Consider the following 14,172-nt stretch of genomic DNA (forward strand, 5'->3'; position numbering starts at 1 on the left):
TTTCTTGCTTCAAGAATCAATTTTCATGATTTTTCAGATTGTCAATAACATTCTCTTTCAAGTGCCAACAATTTTAACATTCATAAACAACAAGATCAAAATTATGCACTGTTCAAGCATTCATTCAGAAAACAAAAAGTACTATCACCACATCAATATAATTAAACTAAATTCAAGGATAATTTTGAAATTCATGTACTTCTTGTTCTTTTGAATTATAAACATTTTTCATTTAAGAGAGTGAAGGATTTATGGAATTATTTATAGCCTTAAGACATAGTTACTCAATACTAATGATCATGAGGTAGAGACAAAACATAAACACACATATAGCATAAAAATAAAAAAACAGAGAATTAAGAACAAGGAAGTTAAGGAATGAATCCACCTTAGTGATGGTGGCGCCTTCTTGAAGGACCAATGGTGCTTTTTGAACTCCTTTATGTCTCTTCCTTGCTTCTATTGCATGATCCCTAGTGATTTTGGTGCTCCTATCCTTAGTTGCTCCCAATAATTATGTGGAGGAACATGTATCCCCTAAGGTATCTCAAGGATTTCTTGATGAGGGAATTTCTCATGCTCTCTTGATGTGCAGTCAAATGATCTACTACTAAGCTATGGACCCTTGAGATGAATCTCTCCATCTCCCATGACTCAGAGGTGGAAGCAATTGTCTTCCCTTTTTTTTCTTTCTTTTTTTTTAAAAGTTTCTCTGGCCTTAGGTGCCATCAATGGTTATGGAAAAGCAAAAAAAAAAAAAAAGCTATGCCTTTACCACAACACCAAACTTAGAATGTTGCTTGTCCTCGAGTAAAAGAAGAAAGAATAGAAGAAGGATAGGAAGATATGGAGAAGAAGGATAGATGGATGTGAGTGGTGAATGGAAAACCGAAGGGATGAGTGTGAATGGAGAGAGAGGGTGAGGTAGGTGGGGATCCTGTGGGGTCCACAGATCCTGAGGTGTCAAGGATTTACATCCCTGCACCAAATTAGGCATGTAAAACACCTTTGCATACAATTCTGGCATTTAAACGCCGAAGTGATGTTTATTTTGGGCGTTCAACACCCAAATACAGCATGTTTCTGGCGTTGAACGCCAGTTCCATGCTTGTTTCTGGTGTTCAGCGCCAGCTCTCCTCAGGGTATATTCCTGGCATTCAAACGCCAGGATGCTGCTTGTTTCTGGCGTTCAACGCTAGATCCATGCTCTGTTCTGGTGTTGAATGCCAGCCAGGTGCTCTTTACTGGCGTTTAGGCGCCAGTAAGTCCTTCCTCCAGGATGTGATTTTTCTTCTGTTGTTTTTTACTCTATTTTTAATTTTAGTATTTTTTTCGTGACTCCACATGATCACGAACCTAATAAAACATTAAAGAAAAATAAAAGAAAAATAAAATTAGATAAATAAAAATTGGGCTGCCTCCCAATAAGCGCTTCTTTAATGTCAATAGCTTGTAGTGGGCTCTGATGGAGCTACACAGGTGATCAGGTCAATGTTGTAGACTCCCAACACCAGACTTAGAGTTTGGATGTGGGGAGTCAACACCAAACTTAGAGTTTGGTTGTGGCCTCCCAACACCAAACTTAGAGTTTGATTGCGGGGGCTTTATTTGACTCTGTGCTGAGAGAAGCTTTTCATGCTTCCTCTCCATGGTTGCAAAAGAAGATCCTTGAGCTTTGAACACAAGGTAGTCCCCATTTAATTGAAGGACTAGTTCTCCTCTGTCAATATCAATCACAGCTCCTGCTGTGGCTACGAAGGGTCTTCGAAGGATGATGCATTCATCCTCTTCCTTCCTAGTGTCTAAGATTATGAAATTAGCATGGATGTAAAGGCCTTCAACCTTTACTAACACGTCCTCTACCAATCCATAGGCTTGTCTTATTGACTTGTCTGCCAATTATAATGAAAATATGGCATGTTGTACCTCAATGATCCCCAGCTTCTCTATTACAGAGAGTGGCATAAGATTTATGCCTGACCCTAGGTCACACAGATACTTTTCAAAGGTCATGGTGCCTATGGTGCAGGGTATTAAGAATTTGCCACGATCTTATTTCTTTTGAGGTAAAATTTGCTGAACCCATGTATCTAGTTTACTAATGAGCAAGGGAAGTTCACGTTCCCAAGTCTCATTACCAAACAACTTAGCATTCAGCTTCATGATGGCTCCTAGATATTGAGCAACTTGCTCTCCAGTTACATCTTCATCCTCTTCAGAGGAAGAATAGTTCTCGGAGCTCATGAATGGCAGAAGAAGGTTTAGTGGAATCTATGGTCTCTATATGAGCCTCAGATTCCTTTGGGTCCTCAATAGGGAACTCCTTCTTGCTTGAGAAACGTCCCATGAGGTCTTCCTCATTGGGATTCACATCCTCTCCTTCCTCCCTCGGTTTGGCCATTTTGATTATGTCAATGGCCTTGCACTCTCTTTTTAGATTCTCTTCAGTATTGCTTGGGAGAGTACTAGGAGGAGTTTCAGTTACTTTCTTACTCACCTGGCCCACTTGTGCCTCCAAATTTCTGATGGAGGACCTTGTCTCACTCATGAAACTTAAAGTGGCCTTAGACAGATCAGAGACTATGTTTGTTAAATTAGAGGAGCTCTGTTCAGAATTCTATGTCTGTTGCTGAGAAGATGATGGGAAAGGCTTGCTATTGCTAAGCCTGTTTCTTCCACCATTATTAAAGCCTTGTTGAGGCTTTTGTTGATCCTTCCATGAAAAATTTGGATGATTTCTCCATGATGAATTATAGGTGTTTCCATAAGGTTCACCCATGTAATTTACCTCTGCTATTGCAGGGTTCTCAGGATCATAAGCTTCTTCTTCAGAAGATGCCTCTTTAGTACTATTGGATGCATTTTGCCATCCATTCAGACTTTGAAAAATCTTGTTGACTTGCTGAGTCAACATTTTGTTCTGAGCCAATATGGCATTCAGAGCATCAATTTCACGAACTCCCTTCCTTTGAGGCGTCCCATTATTCACGGAATTCCTCTCAGAAGTGTACATGAACTGGTTATTTGCAACCATGTCAATAAGTTCTTGAGCTTCTGCAGGCATTTTCTTTAGGTGAATGGATCCACCTGTAGAATGGTCCAATGACATCTTAGAGAACTCAGATAGACCATAATAGAATATATCTATCGTGGTCCATTCTGAAAATATGTCAGAAGGACATCTTTTGGTCATCTGTTTGTATCTTTCCCAAGCTTCATAGAGGGATTCACCATCTTTTTGTTTGAAGGTCTGAACATCCACTCTAAGCTTGCTCAGCTTTTGAGGAGGAAAGAACTTAGCCAAGAAGGCCGTGACCAGCTTATCCCAGGAGTCCAGGCTATCTTTAGGTTGAGAGTCCAACCATGCTTTAGCTCTGTCTCTTACCCAAAAGGGACAAGCATGAGCTTGTAGACTTCAGGATCTACTCCATTAGTCTTAACAGTCTCACAGATCTACAAGAACTCAGTTAAAAACTGGTAGGGATCTTCTGATAGAAGTCCATGAAACTTGCAGTTCTGTTGCATTAGAGCAACTAGTTGAGGTTTCAGCTCAAAATTGTTTGCTCCAATGACAGGAATTGAGATGTTTCTTCCATCAAACTTGGAAGTAGGTGTAGTATAATCACCGAGCATCCTTCTTGAATTATTGTTGTTGGGTTCAGCTGCCATCTCCTTTTCTTGTTCAAAAATTTCAGCAAGGTTGTCTCTGGATTGTTGTAATTTAGCTTCTCTTGGTTTCCTCTTCAGAGTCCTTTCAGGTTCTGGATCAGCTTCAACAAGAATGCCTTTTTCCTTGTTCCTGCTCATATGAAAGAGAAGAGAACAGAAAAAGAAGAGGGATCCTCTATGTCACAGTAAAGAGGTTCCTTATTATTAGTAGAAGAAGAAAGGGGATAAAAAAAAGGAAAATCCAAACACAAGGGTGAGGATAAGGGCAGTGATTTTAGATGAAGAGAAGTGTTAGTAAATGAATGAATAAATAGAATAATATGAGAGAGGGAGAAATTTTCGAAAATAAATTTTAAAAAGGAGTTAAATGATTTTCGAAAAATAAAGATAAGAAATAAAATTAAAATTAAAATTTAAAATAATTAATTAATTAAAGAAAGAATTTTTGAAAAAGAGGGAGGTATTTTCGAAAATTAGAGAGAGAAAAGTTGTTAGATGGTTTTGAAAAAGATAAGAAACAAACAAAAGGTTAATTAGTTAGTTGAAAAAGATTTGGAAATCAAATTTGAAAAGATAAGAAGATAAGAAGTTAGAAAAGATATTTTAAAATCAAATTTTAAAAAAAGATAAAATTTTGAAAAAAATATGATATAAAAGATAAAATGAAAAGATATGATTAAAAGATATGGTTAAAAAAGATTTAATTTTTAAAATTAAAATTAATTACTTGACTAACAAGAAACTAAAAGATAAGATTCTAGAATTTAAAGATTGAACATTTCTTAACAAGAAAGTAACAAACTTCAAATTTTTGAACCAATCACATTACTTGTTAGTTAAGTTTCGAAAATTTTGAAATAAAATTAAGAAAAGATTTTGAAAATAATTTTTTTGAAATTTTCGAAAATCATGAAAGAAAAATGAAAAAGATTTGAATTTTGAAAAAGTTTTAAAAAGATAAGATTTTTTTAGAATTTGAAAATTTGACTTGACTTACAAGAAACAACTAATTTTAAAAATTTTTGACTAAGTCAACCCAAATTTTCGAAATGTTGAGAGAGAAAAGGAAAAGATATTTTTTATTTTTTAATTTTTAATGATGAGAGAAAAAAACACAAATATGACCCAAAACATGAAAATTTTGGATCAAAACCAATGATGAATGCAAGAACACTATGAATGTCAAGATGAACACCAAGAACACCTTGAAGATCATGATGAACATCAAGAACATATTTTTGAAAAATTTTTGATGCAAAGAAAACATGCAAGACACCAAACTTAGAAATCTTTAATGCTTACACAATATGAATGCAAAGATGCACATAAAAAAAAATAAAAGACACAAAACAAGAAAACATCAAGATCAAACAAGAAGACTTACCAAGAACAACTTGAAGATCATGAAGAACATTATGAATGCATGAATTTTCGAAAAATGCAAGAAATATTTTTAAAGCATGCAATTGACACCAAACTTAAAACATGACCCAAGACTCAAACAAGAATCACAAAATATTTTTGGTTTTTTTTATTTTATGATTTTTTTTGTACTTTCTTTTATATATATATATATATATATATATATATATATATATTGAAAAACATATAGGAAAAAGAAAACAAGAAATTCAAAATTTTTAAGAAGGATTCCAGGAATCTTTCAATGTTAGCCTAAAGCTCCAATCCAAGGGTTAGACATGGCTTCATAGCCAGCCAGCTTTAGGATGGAATTGCATGCATTGTGGTGATCAGTTGAAGCCTTAGTCCAAAAGAATTTGGATATGGCTTTACAGCCATTTAGGCTTCAACATGCTTCATGAAACTCTATAATCCATTCTTAAAAATTCTGAAGACATAGAATGATTTATTTTCAAAATATTTTTTATTCGAAAATAAGGATAATTTTTTTTTGAAAAAATTTTTTGAAAACAAAACAAAAAAGAAAATTACCTAATCTGAGCAACAAGATGAACCGTCAGTTGTCCAAACTCGAATAATCCCCGGCAACGGCGCCAAAACTTGGTGCACAAAATTGTGATCATCAGCAATGGCGCCAAAACTTGGTAGCGCTCTCAAACGTGAAACACACTTAGTCACAACTCTGCACAACTAACCAGCAAGTGTACTGGGTCGTCCAAGTAATAAACCTTACGTGAGTAAGGGTCGATCCCACAGAGATTGTTGGTATGAAGCAAGCTGTGGTCATCTTGTAAATCTCAGTCAGGCGGATAATAAATGGTTATGAGTTTTTGAATAATAATAATAATAAATAAACAGAAAATAAAGATAGAAACACTTATGTAGATCATCAATGAGAATTTCAAATAGGCGTACGAAGATGCTGTGCTCCTTCTGAATCTCTGCTTTGCTCCTGCCTTCATCCTATCCTTCTTACTCCTTTCCATGGCAAATTGTATGTAGGGCATCACCGTTGTCAATGGCTACATCCCATCCTCTCAGTGAAAAAGGTCCAAATGCTCTGTCACGGCACGGCTAATCATCTGTCGGTTCTCGATCATGTCGGAATAGAATCCCTTGATTCTTTTGCGTTTGTCATCACGCCAACAATCGCGAGTTTAAAGCTCGTCACAGTCATTCAATCCCAGAATCCTACTCAGAATACCACAGATAAGGTTTAGACTTTTCGAATTATCAAGAATGCTGCCACCAATCTAGCTTATACCACGAAGACTCTGATCTCACGGAATGGATGGCTCGGTTGTCAGGTGAGGGCAACCATGCGTCGTGCATCAGGAATCAAAGAGATACACACTCTAGCTTTCGCTTGTAGAACGGAAGTGGTTGTCAGGCACGCGTTCATAGGGACGGATGATGATGAGTGTCACGGATCATCACATCCATCAGGTTGAAGTATGAGTAGTATCTTAGAACAGAAATAAGATTGAATTTGAATAAAAGATAGTAGTAATTGCATTAAAACTCAAGGTACAGCAGAGCTCCACACCCTTAATCTATGGTGTGTAGAAACTCCACCATTGAAAATATATAAGTGATGAAGGTTCAGGCATGGCCGAATGGCCAGCCCCCAAAACATTATCACAGGATCAAAAATACCATCCTGGATGAAAATACAATAGTAAAAGGTCCTATTTATACTCGACTAGCTATTAGGGTTTACAGAAGTAAGTAATTGATGCATAAATCCACTTCCGGGGCCCACTTGGTGTGTGCTTGGGCTGAGCTTGAGCTTTCCACGTGCAGAGGCTTCTTTTGGAGTTGAACACCAAGTTGTAACTTGTTTTTGGCGTTCAACTCTGGTTCGTGACATGTTTCTGGCGTTTGACTCTAGAATGCAGCATGGAACTAGCGTTGAGCGCCAGTTTACGTCATCTAATCACGAATAAAATATAGACTATTATATATTGCTGGAAAGCTCTGGATGTCTAACTTCCAACGCCATTAAGAGCACGCCATTTGGAGTTCTGTAGCTCCAAAAAATTTATTTCGAGTGCAAGGAGGTCAGATTCCAACAGCATTAGCAGTCCTTTGTCAGCCTCCTTATCAGAGTTTTGCTCAGGTCCCTCAATTTCAGCCAGAAATTACCTGAAATCACAGAAAAACACACAAACTCATAGTAAAGTCCAGAAATGTGAATTTAGTATAAAAACTAATGAAAACATCCCTAAAAGTAGCTAGATTATACTAAAAATTATCTAAAAACAATGCTAAAAAGCGTATAAATTATCCGCTCATCAATCGTCGTGTCCTGAGATGATACCGGACGCGTCTTCTTTGGTGAAAGTAATTACAGGAATGTCGGGTGCTTCTTCCTTCCCCTCAACATGATTTACTTCTTTAAGATATCTTTTGCGAGATGACTTGGAGAATCCTCCCCCCGCAAATCTGTCGTGCATCATGTGGACGTGTCTTTCTGGTGTACGAGGTGATCGCTCGGTTTGTTCGACATCTTCTTCCCTTCTTCTTTTTCTTTGCCCATCGTCCCGGGTGGCCAGATACCGGTCTAATTTCCCTTCTCTTACTAGTTTTTCTATGAGATTCTTTAAGTCAAAACATTTGTTGGTGGAATGCCCGCAGATTCGATGGTAGGCTCTATATGTCTAGGCACGTTTTGTTGAATCTTTCCATGTAGTTACGGAGAGTTTCCCGTTCTCCTTGCCTGATTCCTAATAGACTTGGTGCATGCTTAGTCTTGTCCTTTTGGATGGAGAATCTGGCCAAAAACTTCTTGGCCAAGTCGTCGAAACACGAGACGGACCTAGGAGGTAGATTGTCGAACCAACTAATTGCCATCTTTGTTAAAGTAGTTGGAAAGGCTTTGCAACGAACTGCATCTGAGGCGTCGGTGTGGTACATTCTACTTCTAAAATTGCTGAGGTGATGGCCGGGATCTGTAGTACTGTAGTACAAAGTCATGTTTGGGAGTTTGAAGTCTTTTGGGATCTTGGTCTTCATGATCTCCTTAGTGAATGGATCTTGTTCCTTGCGCGAGCTATCCTCATGAGGGGATCGGTTGGCTTTGGTCTTGAGATCGGCTTCGAGTTTTAGGAGTTTATCCTCTAATTCCCGGTGTCGCCTTATTTCTTTTTGTAGGTCTTTCTCAGCCTCTCGTTGACGTAGGGCTTCTTCTTCAAGTTGCTTCAAACGGTCTTGAAGCGCCTCCATGGCTTCTGTGTTTGGAGAATTCTTCTTGTTGTTAAGTTGAGAAGTATCCTTTGGTGTATTGTCCGTATTTTTGTGCGGAATTCAATCCTCTAGATTTGTCGTTGTCATGGTTGTCCGCCATGATGATGGGATGACTTACAGGTTCCCCGGCAACAGCACCAATGTTTTGAGGGTTACCTTAAACTGTAGGTCGATCTCGGATGAGATCTTCTATACTGGTTGGAGCTATTGTGTCTAACCTGTAAGGGACTCCGATGCTTAAGTTAGCAAGGGTATTAAACAGGTTTTTAGTAGAATCAGAGTATGAGTTAAACCTGGGTGCTCCAGTGTATTTATAATGGTGTAGAGCAACCTTCTTAGATAAGATAAGTTAGTTATCTTATCTTATCTTTGAGTGAGGTCATCTTATCTTCAAGGGAACCGCCCTTCTCTCTGTAGGCTTGGGCTGCCTTTGGATTTGGGTCATGTTCCTCTATTTGGGCCCTTTTCTAGGCTTTCCTGGCAATTTGGCCGAGCTTTTTAAGAAGAGGTCGGATAGTCTGACCCGAAGAGGTTGATCGCTTTATCGCCAAACATCCCGGGTCAGACAGCTTGACCCGGGGTATGAACAGTTATGCACCTCTTCGTCCATAGTAGCTCCCAGATCTTCCTGTACTACTTCCTCTCTAACTATGCCTTTGCCTCTTGCTTCCCTCCTTAATCTAAGGAAGGTCCTCTTAGGTTCTCTATCGAAGAAGGATGAAGTTTCTCCCCTTCTACCTATCATACATTCAACAGCAGCAAGCAGAGGACAAGTGAAGTAGAAAAAAATCTTGTTGAGATAAGTGGTTAGTTTGGTTGATGCAATTAATCAAACAGTTACTAGAGCAGTAAAAAAAATAGAAATATGAACAATGAATAACTAAAATGATCAAAGTAAAAATAAACAAAATAGGAAAGGCAAAAATTAAAGAAATAACAAGGTAATTAAAATGCTTAATCTAGCTTCCCATAAATTTAGTCATTGTCAAATTCAAACCAATTCCCGACAACGGCACCATAAAGCTTGATGGACAGAATTCACTCCCCATATAAAATCATGAATCAGTTCTTTTGGCAAGCACACTAAAATTATTGTCAAGTAATAACCCACAGTAGAGTGGGATCGTATCCACAGAGATTGGTGTATTTAAGCAATTTTATTTAATCGGTAAATTAGTCAAGCTGAGTAATATAGAGTGTGATTACAGAATTGTAAATAAGCAAGAATGTAAATGACTCCAAAATAAACAGAAGCAATAAAGTGCAGAAAGGGAAATAGCAAGAATGTAAAGCGCAGAAACATAAATGACTTAATTGTAAATGGGAATGGGGATTAACAAAATGTAAAGAAAGCTATAAAGAATGGGTAAGATAAGAATTGAGGGAATTCATTGAGATCAGGAGATGTTGTTCTCTTTGGATTAAATCTAGCACATCTCGTCTTCAATCATGCAACTCATTAACCTCTTGGCAATTGTTCATACCCTGGGTCGAGCTGTCCGACCCGGGATGTTCTACAGACAAAGCGACCGACCTATTCAGGTTAGGATGACCTGACCTCTTCTCAAAGAGATCGGCCAAGTAACAGGAAAGCCCAACAAAGGGCCCAAATAGTGGAACACGTCCCAAATCCAAGGGCGGCCCAAAGCCCGTAGAGATAAAGGCGGTTCCCTTGAACATAAGATGACCTCACTTGAAGATAAGATAAAGATAAGATAAGATAACTAACTTATCTTATCTATGAAGGCCACTCTATACTATTATAAATACACTGGAGCACCCAGGTATAACTCATACTCTGATTCTACTCAATACCTGCTTAATACCATTGCTAACTTAAGCATCGGAGTCCCTTGCAGGTACCCCCCACCCTCCGGGGACGAAGGATTAGCATCATCACCATCAACAGCTCAGACTCTGCGGCTCCGACCAGCATAGAAGATCTTGTCCGAGATCGACCTTCAGTTTCAGGTAACCCTCGGAACATTGGCGCCTTTGCCAGGGACCTGGAAGTCATCCCATTACCATGGTGGACGACCATGACAACGATCACACCTCAGATCTAGAAGAAAGAACGCCGCACAAAAATTTGGGCACAACACCAAAAGATACTCCCCAAATCAACGATAAGAACTCCCCAAATGAGGGAGCCCTGGAAGCATTCCAAGATCGGTTAAAACAACTTGAGGAAGACGCCCTATGTCAACGAGAGGCCAAGAAGGATCTGCAAAGAGAAGTAAGGCGACGCCGAGAACTGGAAACCAAACTTCTAAGACTTGAAGCTGACGTCAAGACAAAAGCCAGCCGATCCACTCCTGAAGACAACGCACGAAAGGGGCAAGACCCATTCACCAAAGAAATCATGAAGACAAAAATCCCAGACATGACCTTATACGATGGCACTACAGATCCTAGCCATCATCTCAGCAACTTCAGAAGCAGAATGTACCTCACCGATGCCTCAGATGCAGTTCGTTGCAAAGCCTTTCCAACCACTTTAACAAAAACAGCAATTAGATGGTTCGACAATCTCCCTCCTAGGTCCATCTCAAGTTTTGACGACATGGCTAAAAAATTCCTAGCCAAATTCTCCATCCAAAAGGACAAAGCTAAACACGTTCCGAGCTTACTAGGAATCAGACAAGGAGAGCGGGAAACCCTGCGTAACTACATGGAGAGATTCAACAAAACATGCATGGATATACAAAACCTTCCAACAGAAGTTGCCATCATGGGTCTCATTAATGGTCTACGAGAAGGGCCTTTTAGTCAATCCATATCAAAGAAGTACCCCACATCTCTGAACGAGGTGCAGGAGCGAGCGGAAAAGTACATCAACAAGGAGGAAAACTCCCGATTAGGAGAGACCTCAAAAGCAGGGTTCACCCCTCGGGATAAAGACAAAGATTCCAGAAAAAAGGAAGATCGACATGGAGAGAAAATCAAAAAGTACCACAATTACACCCCTCTTCGGGTGTCTCTTGTGGATGTATACAGAGAGGTTTGTAACACAGAAAAAATGCCACCAACTCGACCACTCAAAGGCAAAAAAGGAGGAGGAAACCGGGCTGAATATTGTGAATACCATCGGATCTGCGGGCAATCTACCAATGAGTGTTTTGACTTGAAAAACGTCATAGAAAAGCTCGTACGAGAAGGGAAGCTAGATCGCTACCTAGCCACTCGTGATGATGAACAAAGAAAAAAAGAAGAGCAGAAGATGTCGGACCTACCGTACGATCATCCCGGATGCCAGAAAGACATGTCCACATGATACATAGTGGATTCGCCGGGGGAGGAATCTCCAAAGACGTATACCACGTCATAGAAAAGACCCATGGTGATCACTATTATACTGGCAAACGCAAATCTTCACCGCACATTGATAGACCAGGGGAGCTCTACCGATATCTTATTCAAAACTGCCTTCGACAAACTCGGCTTGGAAGAACAGGAACTCAGAGCATATCCGGACAGCCTGTTCGGGTTAGGAGATACCCCGGTTCAACCAATGGGATACATCCCGCTCCACACAACTTTTGGAAAGGGAAGTCAGTCAAGAACACTCAAAATAGATTACATCGTCGTTGACGTATGCTCAGCCTACAATGCCCTAATAGGTTGGACAACGTTAAATCAACTCAGCGCAATAGTCTCGACTCCACATCTATGCATGAAGTTCCCAACGACAGAAGGAATAGCCACAGTAAAAGAAGACCAAAAAATGGCACGTCGCTATTAAAACAAAAGTCTAAACCTCAGTGGCAGAGGAGAAGAATTCCTCACAATCGAGCTCGGTGGAGTTCGGAGGCGAGAGGAACTCCGCCCACAACCTGAAGGAGAAATAGAGACAATCCAGATCAGGAACACCCCGGACCAAATAACCAACATCGGCACACTTCTAAAAGGGGACATGAAAGAATCACTCATATAGTTCCTACGCGACAACGCCGACATCTTTGTGTGGAAGGCCACAGACATGCCAAGCATAGATCCTAAATTAATGTGCCACAAGCTAGCAGTCTACCCAGGATCTCGCCTGGTACAACAAAGGCGCAGAAAGCTAGGACCAGAATGCTCTCAAGCGATGGAAGAATAGGTACGAGCTCTAGTGGATGCAGGCTTCATAAGAGAAGTCAAATACCCGCTATGGATTGCTAATGTCGTTTTAGTGAAAAAAGTCAAATGGGAAGTGGAGAATGTGCACTGACTATACCGATCTCAACAAAGCTTGCTCGAAAGATCCTTATCTGCTCCCAAACATCGACGCACTAGTAGATGCCTCCTCCGGATACAAATACGTCTCCTTTATGAACGCATACTCGGGATATAACCAAATCCCAATGTACCCACCCGACCAAGAAAAAACTCTTTCTTAACCCCAAAGGCAAATTACTGCTACATTGTTATGCCCTTCGGTCTCAAGAACGCGGGAAATTGACGACGTAACATGGCGTTGAACGCCAAGTACATGCTGCTGTCTGGAGTTAAACGGCAGAAACACGTCATGATCCGGAGTTGAACGCCCAAAACACGTTATAACTTGGAGTTCAACTCCAAGAGAAGCCTCAGCTCGTGGATAGATCAAGCTCAGCCCAAACATACACCAAGTGGGCCCCAAAAGTGGATTTATGCATCAATTATTTACTCATGTAAACCCTAGTAGCTAGTTTAGTATAAATAAGACTTTTTACTATTGTATTAGTCGTCTTTTGACCACGTTTCATCTCTGGTCTCAGTTTTGTTTTATTCTTCATCTTAGGAGGCCATTGAGCACGTTTTAGGGGGCTGGCCATTCAGCCATGCCTGAACCTTTCACTTATGTATTTTCAACAGTGGAGTTTCTACACACCATAGATTAAGGGTGTGGAGCTCTGCTGTACCTCAAGTTTCAATACAATTACTATTACTTTTTATTTTTATTCCATGATATACGTTGCACAACACTTTGATGAATGTGATGATCCGTGACACTCATCATCATTCTCACCTATGAACGCGCGTGACTGACAACCACTTTCGTTCTACTTTAGGCCGGGCGCATATCTCTTAGATTCCCCAACAGAATCTTCGTGGTATAAGCTAGATAGATGGCGACATTCATGAGGATCCGGAAAGTCTAACCTTGTCTGTGGTATTCCGAGTAGGATCCTGGGAATCCGGAAAGTCTGACCTTGTCTGTGGTATTCTGAGTAGGATTCTGGTATTGAATGACTGTGACGAGCTTCAAACTCCTGAAGGCTGGGCGTGATGACAAACGCAAAAGAATCAATGGATTCTACTCCAACCTGATTGAGAACCGATAGATGATTAGCCGTGCTGTGACAGAGCATTTGGACCATTTTCACTGAGAGGATGGGATGTAGCTATCAACAAGGGTGATGCCTCCAGACGATTAGCCGTGCAGTGACAGCGCATAGGACCATTTTCCCGAGAGGATTAAAAGTAGCCATTGATGATGGTGATGCCCTACATACAGCTTGCCATGGAAAGGAGTAAGAAGGATTAGATGAATGTAATAAAAAAGTAGAGATTCGAGAGGAGCACAGCATCTCCATACGCCTATCTGAAATTCCCACTATTGATCTACATAAGTATTTCTATCCCTTTTTATTTTCTATTTATTATTAATTTTCGAAACCCAAAACCATTTAATCTGCCTAACTGAGATTTACAAGGTGACCATAGCTTGCTTCATACCAACAATCTCTGTGGGATCGACCCTTACTCACGTAAGGTATTACTTGGATGACCCAGTACACTTGCTGGTTAAGTTGAATAGAGTTGTGTCCACACATAGCCAAGAGCCACAATAATGATTCCATACAACAACAA

General features: G+C 39.9%; 1 non-coding gene across 1 annotated transcript; it reads left to right on the forward strand.

The window, feature by feature from the left end:
- The first annotated feature begins 3,167 nt into the window (after window positions 1–3,167).
- Window positions 3,168–3,271, forward strand: LOC112798644 (small nucleolar RNA R71). Its single transcript, XR_003200247.1, has one exon. It is a non-coding gene; the product is annotated as a small nucleolar RNA R71 (small nucleolar RNA).
- Window positions 3,272–14,172: the final 10,901 nt, after the last annotated feature.

The sequence above is a fragment of the Arachis hypogaea genome, chromosome 4, assembly GCF_003086295.3.
Source record: "Arachis hypogaea cultivar Tifrunner chromosome 4, arahy.Tifrunner.gnm2.J5K5, whole genome shotgun sequence".
Lineage (NCBI taxonomy): Eukaryota > Viridiplantae > Streptophyta > Magnoliopsida > Fabales > Fabaceae > Arachis > Arachis hypogaea.